Here is a 17,037-nt window from a genome sequence, read left to right as displayed (position 1 = left end):
CCGCTTACTTTCACTCCACAGCCCTTATTTTGCCTGATTATTTTTTTACACAGTCTCTGCCCCTTCCCGTGGTTCCTCTACTACCATCTGGCTCCTGATTCTTTGAAACTCATTTTATCACCTGGATTTATCATCCCTAACCTTTCCCACATCCCATTAATTCTGTTCCTGCATTCCCTTGGTTTCCCGTACTTCCTGAAATACTGCCCAGTTTCCTTCCTTGGGCCTCCCTGTAAGCCTGGAAGTGGGGCGCGAGCCCTGGCTGAGGAGGAGGGAGACCTGGGGAAGGAAGTAGAGGCTGTGTGTGAACGGGCCGTCCTGTCGCTTCCCTGCTCTCAGCCTTCGTTTCTCCCCCATGTGAAGTGAGGAAGTTTCCTCTCCTTCAAAAGTCCACGATTCAAGGATTTCTTTGTACTTTTAGAGAGGAGGCAGGAAAAATGACAGTGTAGTTTCTGCACTGGAAAAATTAACTGCAATGTAATGAGTCCTTTCCTTAGCAAAATCAAGGGGGTCACAGGCTTATTGGCTGACATGACACTGAGAAAGGCTGAATTTGGGACTCGGGCTGGTATATTGGCTTTTTTGAATGAAAAGCAAGCTCATGGTTTATTAAATTGGATTAAAACTGGTCATGTTAAATAGAGTCAATTGCACCCAGCGAAGGAAGTAAACAAGAGCTCTTCTCTATTTTTCCCAGCTCAGCACTGGATTTTAAAGATGTGTTTCTCGGAAGTCTAGGATTGAAGTTTCCATAGTGTAATAATGGAAAAAAACCAAGGCCTTTATTTTAAACAAAAACCACTGTGGAGGTGGATTCAGTATGCGAAAAGAAATAATACATTATTTTACATCGCTGACATGGTACATTTGAGGGATAAAACACTGCACACACTGTAAACAAATGAAAAGCCCCAGTCAGTCCTGTTAGGCCCAAGCTATGATCGATTGCAAACCGAGGGTTGTAAAGTAAGTAACAGTCTGGAACCATGGTTTATCAACAGTTTTATTTTCCTGAGACAACTTTATCCGAGAGAGGTGGAAAAGTGCGGCGCCTCGGGTTCCAAGAGGATTGTGTGATTTTCAGAGTATTTTCATCTTCTAAGGTTTGCACTCGACAAAGTTGTTTTCACAAAGTCCCGCACACAACGTGTTCGGGCACAACTGCTCTCAGGGGTTAGCTCCTTGGGTTGGCCCTGAGCAGAATACACTCGAAAACGTAAGTCGCAAACTGGAAAATGTTACTTTGATTAAAAAAAAAAAAAAATCTGCAATGCCCAGCCTACCTTTGTGGGTTGCTTTCTCTTTCTCTTTCTTTCTTTCTTTCTCTCTTCCTTGCCCGGCCCCCCCTCCCTTCTTTAAGGGAAGGGAATTGGCAGGGTGGGAAGCATTTTCTATTGTGCCTCCTGATCTTTTCTGAATAGTAATTTAAAAGTACATAATAAACTCATCCCTTTCAAGGCCCTTTCTTTTTGTGCGTGGTGATGGGCAGAGAGGAGGAGGAGGAGGAGTGCCTGCACGTTTACAGCGCCATTCCCGGGTTCTCCGAGAGCGGCTGCCCTCGTGGGCGGCGCCGGCACCTCTCACCTTCGTTTCCAAACAGAAATTCCCACCTGCTCAGCATCCCTAACCCGGCGCGGGGGCGCGGGGGCACGCGGGCCGAGCGGCCCTGGAGTCACCCACGCCTTTCCCCGCGCGGCTAGCTAATGGTTTCTCATTTCTTCCGCGTCTAGGTGGTGGGCCGGCGGGAAGCCCCAGAGCTGGAGATCGGGGGTGGGGGCTGGGGGTGTAAGGAAGCCCCCCCCCCCCGCGCCAGGGGGGCTAGGCGGCCGGGACAAAAGGCGGCGGCGAGGGGGTTCGGGGAGCTCACGCGGCTGCGGGGCGCGGGCGGGCCGGGGCGGAGGCGCGCTCCGGCTGAGCGGCGCCCGCGGCAGCCCCAGCGGCAGCTGCGGCGAGAGGAGCGCGGGCGGCGCGGGGAGCGGGCGGGACGCGCCCAGAGACACGCAGAGAAAGGGCAGCGCCGCCGCCTGCTGCCGTCCTCGGCGCGGTTAATCACGCGCTCCCCTCTCGCTGCTGATTTGCAAGAGCAGATTAATCAGAGAGCGCGGCTTGATGAAATTTGCTGTTATTGTGCCCATTTTTAGCAACATCTTTTATTATCTTCATTATTCATTTACAGGGGACCGGCATCAATTATGCAAATGAGTTCACAGACTTTGCAGATTACTTCATTTGCCGCTATTGTTTGTGGAAATTTAATTATTAAATATTATTAAGCTTGCGTTTTCTTCAATTTTCCAAGGCTTAGTTTCATTTGATTTTTCCTCCAGCTGCTCTTCTTTCCTTTCAGTGCCAAAACAGCTCCTCATCAAAGCGGCTCTGGCATGTGAAGACCAAATAAAATCTCCTCAATTTAATAATTTTGATGTTAGTCCCTTGTTCTCAGCTGCTTGCTCAAAGCAATGCAGAGAGGAACGCAGAGCACATTCAATTTAATGAGCAGAAATTGAATTCAAGTTTGTTCGGAATTGACTTCAATTAAGCAGAGTCTTAATGATAAATTAATCTCTTTTCTTTATTCCCTAGAATTTGTTTTTCAAAGTAGGAAATTGGACTACATTGAAAGACCAAATAAAGAATACCAATTTTAACTAGATCATGGAACTGATAGCAAAATTTAATTCTTTATAGTAACGTACTTGGACAAATAGCATTCTTTCTATGGCATGTATTATAATTTATATTCATTGTTACCACTTACACTTCCATGGCATGGATAAAATGGCAGTTGAATTAAATATGGGCTTGTAATAGACTTCAGAGTTTTAATCTTTATTAAGAAACTCTAATTGAATGCATAATTAGCTTTTCAGGCTTTAGGAAATTCGGTTTAGTATCTATGTGAACTGAAAACATTGATCAGGAATTTTAAAGCAATTTTTATGAGTTTATTTTTGAGGAGAAACGATCAGGCTGTATATAAAATGTCATTTTAAACTGAAGAGCAAGATTCCGAGAAGCAAAGAATTAGGTTCATCCCGTGTTGTTAAGGACCCCGAGCCAGGGCTTCCATGGAACCAGGGCCAACACTGGTAATTTTAAGTTCCTTTTATTAAAACCTCTAATGTTCCTTCAGGCCACCAAATCCATTATTCCTGTCCAGACCCTGCTGAAAATCAAACTCACAGCTACTTGGGGATTTTAATGAGGGCGTCCATATTGATTGCGTGCTGATACTGTTTGGGTTTGCTGCCACTGTCAAAAATGTACCTGACATTTTTTTCCATCTGAATCATGGATCATCTTTTCTGGAACATGCAGAGCATAATTCTCCATGCTCCAGTCTGCAAAGCGCTCCATCTACATATGCCAAATGTTATTACTGCAGTTCCTTCAGGAGTGACCTCAGAAGAGAGGATGTTTGTTCCAAAGAACTTCAAGCTGTTCACTGTGGTATATTCATAGGCACAAATTTAAAATACATCAGTGTGAGAAAATACATTTAGGCTGTGTACTGTTCCACAGAGCGTGTGGGTCCCCTCCCCTCTGCTTCCTGCTCCTTCCATGTGCGCGTTTTATTACTCCTGGCCACTCAGACATGGTGCGTGCAAATTTGACTTTGCCGTGAATTTTAAATTGAACGGCGTGTGATGGAGATTATCTTCTTTGTGTGACAGTACAGTAGCATCATTTCCAGTACTTTTCAGGGCCCACCTGCTCTATGTCGGAATGAAAGATTTATAAAATAATAGAATTTTAAAACTGAAATAGAATTTTAAAGCTTAAAAATCGCCTGGTCCCACTCCCATGTTTTATAGATGAGGAAACTGAGGCCCGTAAATGTTATGTAATTTTCCCAAGGCCACAGAGTCAGCCAGAGGCCGAGAAAGGACTAAACCTTGGAGGTTTAACTAACTTCTGGGCCAGAGAGATTCTTTTTTCACTATTCAAGTCTGCTTCCAAGTGGTATAGTGACATCTTTGAGAAAGTGGAAACTAGTTTAAAAAAGACAGGAATTAATTTATTGTCTTGTTCAAACTGGGAAATATATTGATTAAAGTGCATAAAAGCACACACAAACCCGGTAAGCCTATTTGTCTGGAACTTAGACCATTGGGAAGCTGAAATAACGGGATTGCTTAGTGCTCTACTTTAGCGGGAAGGGAACAAATGAAAAGTTAATAAGGTAGAATCAGGGATTTTTTTTTTTTTTTTTTAAACAAAAACCTGGGAAGCTTTATAGTGTGCCAGGCTCTGTGCATATTAAGTCCTATATTCTACAGTAGGGGTTGACAACATTTTCAATTAGTATTTCCAGCATTTATTTATTTATTTTTTCCATCCCCCACGAAGCAGTGGTATCCCAAACCTCCTTCATTTCAATGTAATGTTTCATTTGTTCAACCTTAATGAGCTGTGAGTACCGGGCAATTTGCTAGATGTTGAAAATATGAAGAAGGCTGTAGGAAGTTACAGGATAGCTAGTGGGGAAAACAGAAAGGAACCAATAATTATTGTATGAAACAGTGACTGTTCTAATGTGCACAGAATACTGGAAGCCCATGGAGGAGGGGCGTGGGTGGTATGGGCTGGGGGGTGGGGGCAAAGGAGGTTTTACCAGGTGGAAGGAAGAGCATGTGGTGTGGCAAGGCATAGGCTGGAATGAGAGGTGGCTCTAAGTTTGTGCCAAGACGTGCCTGGAGATTGAACTACAAAGCCAGGGTTAAAACCAGTAAGTGCTTTTTGTATTAAGGATCAATCATTTCTTCGTTTATTCTGGACGTCAACTGTTTATGCAGCTTCTGTGGGAGTATGAATATCCCTGGGACTGTGGTAATCTCATCTGCATCTCTTTTTAACTAATATCTTAGTTATTACTTCAGCAGTGATTAGCTGTAGCAAAGAGCAGGTTAGAAGAATTTGGAGGATGGAGAGGGGGCAGGAATTGGGAGGAGGAAAGAAGAAAAGAAGGGACACGTTAATGAGATTGGGAAGGAGGCACCTGAAATGAACTTTTTCTATTCACGGCTTTGTCTACGACCCAGGTAGGTCTCTTTCCCCAGCCGTGGCCCTTAAAAGCATCCGTGCACCTTCTGCCCGTGGACAATGGCTAGAATTTTACAACTTCTCCCTCGGTAAAGCTGCATAACGAGCACTTGTAGTGATGATTCGTAATGTCTCTAAGAATGATTTTCTAAGAATTCAACACCCAGTAAAATTAAAACAGATAAAATCTTATTAAGTCTCGTGAGACTGTTGTAGCAAGTTTTTAAGAATCAGTCTCCAACTTACGGTGACTAGGGGTAGTTCAATTAATTAAAGCACTGAGTTTACCAGAGCACCACATTTTCCCCACCATTCTAATAAATTACCTTCTAAGAGTCCATTTTATTTTCAGATCTATAAAATTGGGTTTTCAATCTTCTATATGAGAAAACTAACATAAATATAAACGTACCCTACACAAAAGCAGTTCAGATAAAATCAATGATATTTTCTTCCAAATTAAAAGAAAAAAACCTCAGGCAGAATTATATAGAATTACATAATTTCAATAATTTCATCACCATGTGTTGAAAAACATTTTTGAAAACTATTTTAAAGTAGCATGGAATCCAAACAAAAGCTGGAAGAGAAGTGATGGCATCATAGTGACACAGTGAAGGTTATATTCTTTATCTACAGTTGATTGAATTTGAAGAAAGCTTTATTTGAATATCTGCTCAAACTTCAGTTAAGAGTGGAAAGGGTGAGGGCTTTGCTCTAAACCTCTCAGCAGAAGCTGAAATAAATAAAATAAATATATATATTTAAAATTTAAAAAAAAAAAAACACTGGCTAAAATCATTCACAATCGCCAAGATATGGAAATGAACTAAATGTCCTTCGATGGATAGCTGGATAAAGAAGATGGATATTCTTTATACACACACACACACAGAGAGAGAGAGAGAGAGAGTCTAAGTGCAAGTACAGTGTACTATTTTTCAGCCTTAAGAAGGAAATTCTGCCATTTGCAACCACATGGATAGACTTTGAGGGCATTATGCTAAGCGAAATAAGCCAGACAGAAAAAGACAAATATTATATGGTATCACTTATGTGTAGAATAAAAAAAAAAGTCAAACTCATAAAAACAGAGTGGAAGAGTGTTTACTTGGGGGGTGGTGAGAAATAGGGAGAGATTGGTATAGGAGTATAAACTTTCAGTTTTAAAATAAAATATAAGACATGGTGACTGTTGTTGATAACACTGTATTGTATAGTTGAAATTTGCTAAGAGAATAGTGTACTCAATAACTGGCTAAAATAAATAAGGAGATTGGATATGTTAAGTAACTAAAGGATGGGAAATCCTTTCACAATGTATACATATATGAAATCACGATGTATACATATATTAAATATCTTATAATATTATATGTCAATTATACAAATTGTACAATTTCATGAAGCTGAAGAAAAATACTGGCTGAGAAAAATTGTATGTGTGTCTAAGGAATGTCGGAGTGCAAGATAAGCCTTTTAGAGGGCCAGTTTATTCAATAAAATATTAGAGCCCCAGCTGAAAGATGTTATTTCTTCTCTACCTTTCTTCTGAGGAATTTAGCTTGACCTCATCTATCAACTTTACAATCCCAAATCAACCCACTGGGCTCTCTTGTCCTTGTATCTCTCATAGGTTCCTCTTGAAAACTTGTTTTTCTTGGTCTGTTCAGTCAATCTGAGGCAGCATAAGTAATTTTGGGGATTCAGTGTCTCTTTCCTTCCTGTGATAGCCCTACTGCTTTGCCATTTATTCTTTTAGAATCAGATAGATTTTCTAATTTACCATATTTTGGTGTTCGGCTTCATTCAGTGCAACCAACCAACATTTGTCAAACCCCTCTGTATAAGGCATTATATGAAAAAAATCTCAGGAGCTACAGAGAGGAAGAGGAGGCTTACTCTGTCCTGACATAGTTCATATATGCATGGTCCAGGTAATGGAGAAGCAGATAATTGGCATCAATGTAATAAATATGATAATGGAGATAGAGACAGGGCTCTGAGGGAAGAGCCTGAAGGATCACTTAGGTAAGAAGGAAACTTAACCTGAGTGCTAAAGAATCAGTTGGAACTTGTCAAGGTATAGAGGGCAACCAAGGAGTAGAGCAGGCAGAGTGTGGGTCTTACAGCCAGGTACCTGGGTTAGAATCTGCCACATGTCTTCTGAGTCAAGTATTTCACCTCTCTGAAACTCAGCATTCAAGCATGAGAATAGCCAGCTTGCAGGGCAGGTGGTCAGAGACATCTGTCAGAGTATGGCCATCTGCATAACTGCATTCCTTCCCTGATTTTAAGATGGGGAGGGAAAGAATTTGGCCTCAGATATGGTCCCTCCCCAACCCCTCCAACACCCATCCCCTAATTCTTCTTCTTCACTCTGCCTAGAAGAAAGGACAAATCTCAGAGTGAGGTCTACATAGAGTAGGGACTGGGCAAGGGAGGAAAGCAGAGATATTTGAGACCTGGCTGTGTGTGTGTGTGTGTGTGTGTGTGTGTGTGTGTGTGTTTGTGTGTGTGTGGTTATTCCCGCTCTTTTGTTTATTTCTGCCCTAATTTCCTCACAAAGAAAAATAAGGACTACATTTGAGAGGAAAAAGTAGAAAATCTTCCTCCTTTCCTTAAAATTCCTTCATGCACCAACCAATTGTTTGTATGCTTAAAACTTCCTGGCAAACATTAAGCACTCAGTAAATTTATGATGAGCAAATATTAAAAAAAAAAAAAAAAAAAGCTGGGAAACAAGGCAGATGGAAGAAAAGGAATCTAGTGGGAAGAGGTTCTTAGAGCTTTGGTATTTTTTTGAGGTGTAAGGATCATGTATTTTATTCTTTACCTCCTTCCTTCCCATCTTTGGCAAATGGCTCTCAAATAAACACTCATTTCTTATGAAAATAAAAAAGCATCGAAATTTGGTTTCCTTTCAGACTCAGAAAGAGTGGCTATAGAGGAGTTAACTTTGATTAAAAAAAATAACAACAGGGAACCCAAATATGCTTACAGTAAACTTCCATGCAATATTGTGACACAGCACTGGAGGAGGGAAGTTGGAGGATGTGTGTGGAAATGAGAGAAGAAGGCGGATGCAAGAGACAAAGGCAGGGAGAGAGAGGGAAGCCGAGGAAGTAGAGGGAGAAAAATAAACTGGAGAAAAGTGAACTTAGGTTGGAAGACAGAGGGAAAGGGAGAGGTGGGGGGACAGAGGCGAAGATCATGAAAGGGAAAGAGAGAGTCTCCTTTATTCTGGAGTCTGTTGTGTGGGAAACCTTCTTTTTGTACTCAGGGATTTGTTTCTGTGGTGGGCTTCCCAGTGTCTCACCTCATCATCTTTCCTCAAAATTCTCATTAACCACTGTTTATAGCTGTTTAACTACTGCTTACCTTTGGATTTTCAGGGGCTTGACTCATAATGGGCTAGATAATCATGGTAGCTTGTCACAGAGAAATAATTATTCTCTTTGGAGCATCATCTCTGGCACATATCTGGGCCCCGGAGCAAAGGCTCTTCATGTTCCTGTATTAGGAAGGTGGAGGTTTTATTGAGATTGCCTCCTTTTAGGAGCAGGATTTGTTTTTTTTTTTCCCCCCAAGATGGCATGGTATCTCATAATTAGGTAAGCATCATTTTCTTTTCTTTTTGTTTTAAAGATTTATTTTATTTATTTGAGAGAGAGAGAGAGGGAGGGAAAACATGGCAATGGGGAGGGGCAAAGGGAGAGAGAATCTTGAGCAGGCTCCCCACTGAGCACAGAGCCTGATACAGGGCTTGATCTCAGGACCGGAACAGAAACCAAGAGTCCGACAGTTAATTGACCGAGCCACCCAGGTGCCCCATCTAAAGCATCATTTTCTTGGTGGCATATTTGAAAAAGTAAATTTGTGCATTGTGTGGTATTTCCTTCTGGGGAAACGTGTTCTTAAGTCACAGGAAAGCAGCCTGCCACCAGCTTAGAACATGATCAGAGTAAGAGCTGGGGATAAGGGCCTTGGCAGGAAATCTATTTATGGGAGAGTTATCAGCTTTTAGGTTTTTGTTTTTTTTTTTAATATTCTGTTAAATTAATAAATAAGCTAAAACAGAATTGAGAAGGGAAAATAATACTCAAAAAGTAAAAAAAGTCTGAACTTCCTATTTTATGGAGTTCCATGAATTTTTAGGAAATACCTTGCAAGGGGAGAACTGTGACTTTAATGCAGCTTTGAAAGATGAAAACATGGAGATTTTTCTGTTTGTTCTTGCTTGTTTCCATTTCCATGAATAGCTTTCTACTTTGGGGACCTTTTCCCACTACAGCTTGTGTGCTGTTTCCATTGGCTTTTGAATATCGATATCCAAAAGTGTTTACTGTCCTTTATTGAAAAAAAAAATCGTGTGTTTATTTCTTAGGTGGGGAGGGGAGGGTTGTCAACATGCCGTTTTGGCGCCTGTATTTAAAAAAAAGTCACCCTTCTTATTTAGCATCGTCCTTCATAATACAAATTGCAAATAAGGCAGCATGCCAGTGCTGAAAAGTAATTTCAATTAAAATTCCCAGGGCTTTTCAGGGGCGACACAGGAGTCAGTCTTAACACATTGTCCTTGAATCTGGGCACAGCTTACCTGGAAAGCTTCAAAGAAGGACAAGTAATTTTAGTGTCACCTCCCTGTCCCTTCTGCCTCCCCCTACCCCTCAAGCCATAAACAAAGAAATGAATGCCCTTTCCACAAAAAAAAGGAGTTTCGGTGATCATTTGTGTGGAAAAGCAGGTAATGGACTATTAAATAGTTGTTTGTGAAATCATTGCACGGTCCGCTGTTTACTTGTTTCTGCAGAAGTATTTCTGTTTACCCAGTTCTGGATAAAAAGTGGATCATGTGACAACGCCCTACAGTAAACAATGTTCCCATAGATAGATATTGGTCTTCTGGTTCAGGCCTCTGCATTTTCTGTTGTTATGCAAATGAAGGAGGGGAGGTGCTGACCTGCTGTTTTAATCCAGGCTGGTTGGGCTGCTTTGGTGTGTTGGAATAGCCAGTCCCAAGGGACCCTTTGCCCCCTGCCCTACAGTATTTCCCTCAGCACCTTGTCGTGTGTTTAAAGATCATACCCTTCTGCTCCCCGTTATGTTAAGGCTGCTGGTAAAATCAGGAGCGACTCTGGAGGAGTGACATTAAACTGACATCATTAACATTTTAGATCAAGTAAGACTTACATGTATTGGGTGTTTATTTATAAGCCAAACTCTATGCCAGAGATTTTATCCTTATTATTTACCTTATTATTCACAAGAATGCTATGAAGCCGGTACTATTATTCTCCTCGGGTTTCAGAGGGGAGACAAAGACACATGAGGGTTATTTGCCAAATCTTAGAGTCGGCAAGCAGAGGAGCTCGGTTTTAACCTAGATTCCCTGACGGCCGGGCCTGAGTTTTTTCCAACTTGGCGTCAGCAGAGAATGGTGTCCAGAAAAAAAGAGAGCATGAGGTTAAATTCTGATGTGGTGAGTCTGGGAGGGTGTTGTCCAGCAGCAGGCCATGTGCATAAAACTAAGACTAAGTGGAGGAAGGGCAGGTGTGGTGAGATCCTCATCACTGCTGGGGACATGGAAGGAAAGGACTTGTGGAAATGAACATGGAAAAAGGGAAGAGCTAAGGGGGCACATGGTTAATTTCACAGATTTGCTTGCGGCCGGGTGGATGGACTCATTTTCCTAGCTGTCTCCTAGATCCTGAAAAAGCAGGACTCCTGCCCTTCTTTCACATTTGTCAGTTGCATGGTTTGTATTGTCATTCTGCAGCCATGAGGTCTCGGAACCTCACAGGCATTTGATTCCCTGTACAGTCGAGGAACCTAGATGCAGAGGTTTACTGGCCAAACCAAGAGTAGAACCCACGCTGTTGGCTTCCAGCCCAAGACTCTCTCCAGTGCCCCCTGCTGGCAGCCTCTCATTTGCTGCCCTGGATTGTCCTGCAGCTAGCTCCTCTGGTCTCATACAGAACCCTGGCATTCTCTGTTCAGTCTCTTTTATTCCTAAGAGATAGTACAAATTATACACGCACTCCTCCAACCTCGATTTGGTATTTGGGTTCTGTTAATTCATTGTTATGTGCAGAATGCCTTCAGTGAACACAACAAGCTGCAGAAAATATAATTCTCCCTTAATGTATATTTACTAAGTGTATTTATTATTCATCAGGATGTGCATTTTAAAATGTGAGTCTAGATTCCCTCACTTTTAATCCCAAACAAATGTTAAAAGATTTATTTTTATAATAATCCCAGAATGAGAGCTAAGTAAGCCTCCCTGAACACGGCTTGCCAAGTAGTGGATGTTAGCTCTATATCCACACTAGATGCTCGATCTGCGCTTGTTATTGTCTCTTAACCATTTCTGGTGTTGATGCACAGAAGTGCACTAGCACACCAGGGCCCATCAATGGTTGCAATTTGTTGGCACGGACTCTAGGGAAGAAGTACTGCAAGGGAAAATGTTAAAGCCACTGCCTTTCTTTGCAAGATATAGATAGATATGGTGGGAGAAATAAAGGCAGATGGACGAAGAAAAGGGAATATGTGGGCCAAGAGATAAGAAAATGCACAAAAATAAACTTCAGAGACCTCAAGGTGCCATCAACATGCAAGTGTTTGAATAGCGTATAAAGAATTTAACAGGAATGCAGTAAACCTCCCGGAATGAGAAATTCTTTCTTTCCCATCCCGCAAGAAGAGAAGGTTCTAGGGGGCAGGGGCCAGGGTAAGGTTAGAAGGCCAGCATGACAACATGACAACACAATGGTGTGACTGCTGTCCTCTCTTTAGCTACGTTTGGAATCCATCTGAACAGGGCTCCTCAGCTGACTTTAGTAAGAGTCTTTACTCATAAGTGGTCTTTACAGTTCTAAATGGCATCTATCTTACACAGTCCTCAAGATCAAGGAGTTTTCCGGTTTTGGAGAATCATCTCTTATTTGGAAGTACTAGGGAAGAGTTTCATTTCCACCTAAATGTTCATGTGTGTGTGCCTGTGTGTGAACTCATAATACCCATGATACATTAATAATCAACGTTGAAACGTGTTGAAATAGTTCAGTTAAAAAAGTTCAGTTGAAGACTTCATTCAGTATAAATCTGGGAATATTTTCTTTTTTGAGGTTGAGCATCCCTGCATGTATAACACCAGCATGGATCGCAGTACAGCTAGGATCATAAACACAGCAAGAAGAGAAGTTAATAAGAGAGTGATGCTATAGTTTTATCCAACAATTCTTGTTTTCTTACATTGAGGAGTCGATGAAACTAAAGCATACTTTGATCCCTATGGTTTTGAATATACTTTCAAAAGAGTAGAGGTAAAGATAGAGGGAAAGGCATTCTCTTGTCCTAAAGATGATTGTAGAGTCCTATAAACCTCATTCTGTGATAAATCCTTCAAATAAAATTTCAACAGAGAAAAACAATTTGGGGAAATATTTGCATTTCATGAAAACGTTATAGTGTACGGTACAGGGAAGAAAACAGAACCTGGTTTCTACATACATTTCAAATGGAATCCTATCATGTGTATAATGCCAGTTTGCCAGTTAGATAATCATTAAGGTTAAAGAAGAGTCAGATTCATCCAAAGAATCACTTTTACTCATGTAATACAACAATTTGACAAAAACAAATAAAACAGTTTTAAGGAAATTATAGAAAATAGCCACTTTATAAAATTAAGAGAAAAAAATGACCACAAATCAAATCAACTATTTGTACTGTGGTTAATCTTTAGCCTCTGTCTCAAGTCTCTGTGTTCAATGCCACTGTTCTTCTTCTCTCAAAGGTTTCCTGTTGACCAGTGCTTTCCGAGTTAGCTCATCCTACTTGGAACAAAACCATCCTCCTCACTGTGAGATACTAAGTGACATGCCCTCTGAATTTTTGCCATAGCCTTTAGCATTTGAGAAATGAATTAAATAGAAATAATTGGGCATCTTTTGCTGAACTTGATGCCTGTAATAAATGTCACTGGTATCATACGAAACAATTTATAAATTATTTTGGAAAGAATCGTTTCAACTACAGAGCAGGCAGTGAAGGAGACAAATGGGAAGGACTTACGAGAGGGCATTTCTGTAATGACATCATAATACCCAAGAGGATTTCAGTAGCAATTCTATTTATGCCACAAAGAGGGAAAAAACAAAGTAGTGGGCTCAGTGGTTCTAGGATTTTTTTAATCCTGTTTTTGTTTTGTTTTGTTTTACTTTTTCCTTACCCTTTATAGGGTGATTGGAAAGAAAATAAAAGGAGTTGATGGTACAGAGAATTCCAGTCAGCTTACGAATTAATGTTGCTTATGTGTATTTATTTTACCTACCATTAAGTTTCATGAAACCCCTTTGCTAAGCAACAGAAAGGTCTGGGATAAGATGACTTAGATTTTTACCATCCTTTGTTTAAAAATGTGTAGACATGGAAATAACAATGGTTAGCATGACATGATACACCAAACAGGTTTTACGTTTTTAATAAAATTTCCAAATGAGCATGGTATCACTGAAATGTTGTCAAAGGTTATGTTTAGTCCATGAAACAGGCTCAAAAACAATGAGGTTTTTCTCTCATGCAAATTCCCAAGATGAGAAAAAATTAAAAAAGCAAATTAAGTGGAGAGAAGTAAATGAGACATTATTTCTCCAAAGTTGTTTTATTGCCTGCCAGGAAAATATCTTCAGGAGATGGACTGAATAGGAAAAGACTTTTGTAGTGAGCATCTGAGCCACAGCAGATTTGTGGGTATTATTGGCTTTTTCAGACATCAAAAGCAAACTGTGTGAAAGATGATGGAGGTGCTCAAACAGGAATGGGGAATGAAAATGAGCAAATAGAAGATCATGCTCAATAAAAACACAAAATGATAATCAGAATAAATGAGACTATCAGTGCACAAGTAGAAGAAAATCAGCTAGGAACATCTGTTCAGGTGAGGCTGAAATTAAGAGAATAATCAGGCTCTGGTCGTGTGCATTTGGAAAAAGTCTATGAAAGATATGATGAGTAGCATCTCAACCTTCGCCCACGTGGAATAATTGTATCCTACCTTTGTACTTTCATTAAAATTGGGTTTTGTGGCTGTGGATGTTATACCTTCCAAGAAACATAGGTTTGCAACAAAAATACAATAGGATGCACCTTGCAGATTAAGAAAATTTTAACAGTGAAATGAAAATTTCTTAGAGAAGTATGCGAAGATATACTAGTTATGAAAAGCATTTCTAAGCAAGTCTCCAGCTGAATGAAATCACAATAGTGTCAGGCCACAAAAATCTTCAGAGAAATAGAATATATATACCACAGAGAATGTTAAAATCAAATATATTGAATTCTGGTTCTGGAAAAGACAGGATGCACACATACCTCTTCCTATTCTTCTTGCTAAATACTGTTAAGAACTCTGGATATTTCATATGAAACAAACATGAGAAAATTCTGAAAGATGAACAGAAGGAGGCAGACCAGTTAGGGACCTTTGGACTGAGGAACAACAGGGCAGTGAGTCCTTGGTTTTGTTTTTACCACATATACCTCACACTGAGAAGCCAGCAAACAAAAATGCCAAAATTGCAAGCAAACACACAAGTAAGCCCCCATAAATGTCTGATTTGTTCTCTCGCCAGAGGAGCAAGGAGGTTCAGCCTAGCAAGGCAAAAAAACTTCTGGAAGATACTCCTTTATCCTACTGCAGCCAGACACTGTGGAGACAAAAATGGAGGTCTGATTCCCACCCTTGTCAGCACAGGCTGAATGGGGAGCTTGGACTTCCACCCTCACCTGGAGGTAACAAGACATCTCTCTCAGTCCTCAGTGAAGTTGTGTCAGAGAGGCTGAATAGGAATCTGGAACTTGTCCCTCCTCCCAGAGGTTGTGAGACACCCTCAACCATATTGTCCATGTGTGGAGCAATGATGAGGCATCTCTCCCTCTCCTGCCAGGGTGATATCAGTGGAGGCCTAGTAGGGAGCCTGAGCTTCTACTTCCACCCAGCAAAAATGAGGGAGCTCCCCCTTCCGCAGCCACTGCTGTGTCAGAGGAGATCTCCCAAAACAGAAGACTTAACTGAGGTCCAACCTAATACCCACAATGTCAAGAATACAGTGAAAAAAATCAGTGTCATATCATGAACCAGGAGAATCTCAACTTGAATGAGAGGACAACAGAGGCCGGCACGAGGATGACGTAGGTGTTGGAAATACCTGACAAACATTTCAAAGCAGCCATCACCGAACGCTTCAATGAGCAACTGTGAACACCCTCGAAACAAAGGAAGAAAAGGAATGTATCAGCAAATAAATAGGATAAGAAGAAGAACCAAACGGAAGTGCTAGAACTGAAAAATACAATAACTAAAACTGAAAACTTACTGGATGGGATCAACAGTGGAATGGAGAGGACAGAAGAAAGAATCAACAAACCTGCAAGTAGGACAATAGAAATCTCTCGATCTGAACACCACGGAGAAAATGGATTAAAAAATAATGAACAGAGCCTCAGGGACCTATGGAACTCTCAGAAAGCTCTGACAGTTCTATCAACTAAGCCCCAGAAGGAGCAGAAGAAAATCATGGGGGCTCAAAACATATTCAAAGAAATAATAGCTGAAAAATGTTCAAGTTGGGCAAAAGAAACCTACAGATTTAAGAAACTGAGTTGATCTGAAACAACATAAATCCAAAGAAATCCACGCCAAGACACCTAAGGGGAGGTAGCCTCAGTGCGCGGATGCTTAAGTGCTCATAAGCTTGTAGAAACATGAGCACATGCACAATATCCTTCAGGGACTTCATAAGCTGAAAATACTAAGTGCTTCACAGGCAGATTTCTGAAATGTCTTATTCTTCCTCTTGTAAAATTGCACGTAATCTGTGTTGATCACCCTGACACAAATACATGTTTTTAAATGCCTTTTTAAATAAAAGGAACTACTTAAAGACAAAACCAAAACATCAAATAAATTATATTAAGTTATTGTATAGCTCTTATTATGCGCAAGGCATTGTGATTGCTCTCAACTGAAAGTTTGATCTCTCATTTGGGGGGAGGTATCTATTTTGCAAGATCAGGAAGTGATTACTGCTGGTGTTTTGTACTAGGAGCTAGAAGAAAATGGACAGAAAGAACAGAATTGAGAGAGAGGTCATAATTTCAAACTTTGCCCAACTGTTGTGACTGAAAATTCCTGCTACTGAATATGATCCCTGCAGGAAATTCTAAGTGGAAAAAAAAAAAAAGGTACCTAGTTCCCAAATCTCTGAAAAAAATCACCGCTAAAGCTGTTATGTAGTAGATATGCAGTAAATATTTGGTGAATGAATAAATAAAGGAAAGAACAAGTGACACACTTAGACCTAAAGATTTAATTTTTTTTTTTAACAGTATAATTGTGAACAACAATGTTGCCGATTGTGTAGGAGTACTTATTAATTTTGCATCTTCTGTTTAAGTATATGTGTGTGTTTTGTTTAAAAAAGCCTTTCCTGTCCCAAGGTAATAGACTTTTTCTTCTATGTTTTCCCTTAGTTGAGCAGTTTGACTACATATGTGCCCAGTTGCATAGTAAATCTTGACTAGCAACTTTCAAAGACCTCACTGAGAACTTTGAGAGTCCCCACAGCAGGTGAGTCTTGGAGTGACCCACAGTCTACCAACCTGATTTTGTCAAGCCATTGTGGTGAATAGTAATTGCAGTTATGCTAACTTACATTGCAGAGTGTTTACTAAAATGTTCTCTGAAGAATGCTAGTTGTGTGGGTTATTAACAAATATTACTCAAAACAGGATCTGAAATAATGGGATTAAAAGTTAAGCCCGTATATTAATTTAAAAATTATCACCTTTAATAGAGTAACTTTAAATCCTCTGACATAACCATACATCAGAAGCCCTTAGGTACTTAAGAAAAAAAGAGCTTTCTGATCCACACCGTGACAATGTACGCTCACTCAGGGATGAGTCCAGATCTGGTTGCTGAAT

At 40.5% G+C, this 17,037-nt stretch overlaps 1 protein-coding gene across 1 annotated transcript in view; it reads left to right on the top strand.

The window, feature by feature from the left end:
- The window catches only part of LOC309843271 (uncharacterized protein), a 110,009-nt gene extending 93,328 nt beyond the window's left edge, over positions 1 to 16,681 (top strand). Inside the window, exon 4 of the transcript XR_014300010.1 lies at positions 16,585 to 16,681. The gene's annotated coding sequence lies outside the window, so the exon portion shown is untranslated. The remainder of the gene's footprint in view (positions 1 to 16,584) is intronic.
- Positions 16,682 to 17,037: the final 356 nt, after the last annotated feature.

This window comes from Mustela nivalis (assembly GCF_964662115.1).
Source record: "Mustela nivalis genome assembly, chromosome: 10".
NCBI classification, from domain to species: Eukaryota; Metazoa; Chordata; class Mammalia; order Carnivora; family Mustelidae; genus Mustela; species Mustela nivalis.
This window is presented reverse-complemented; position numbering and strand designations above follow the sequence as displayed.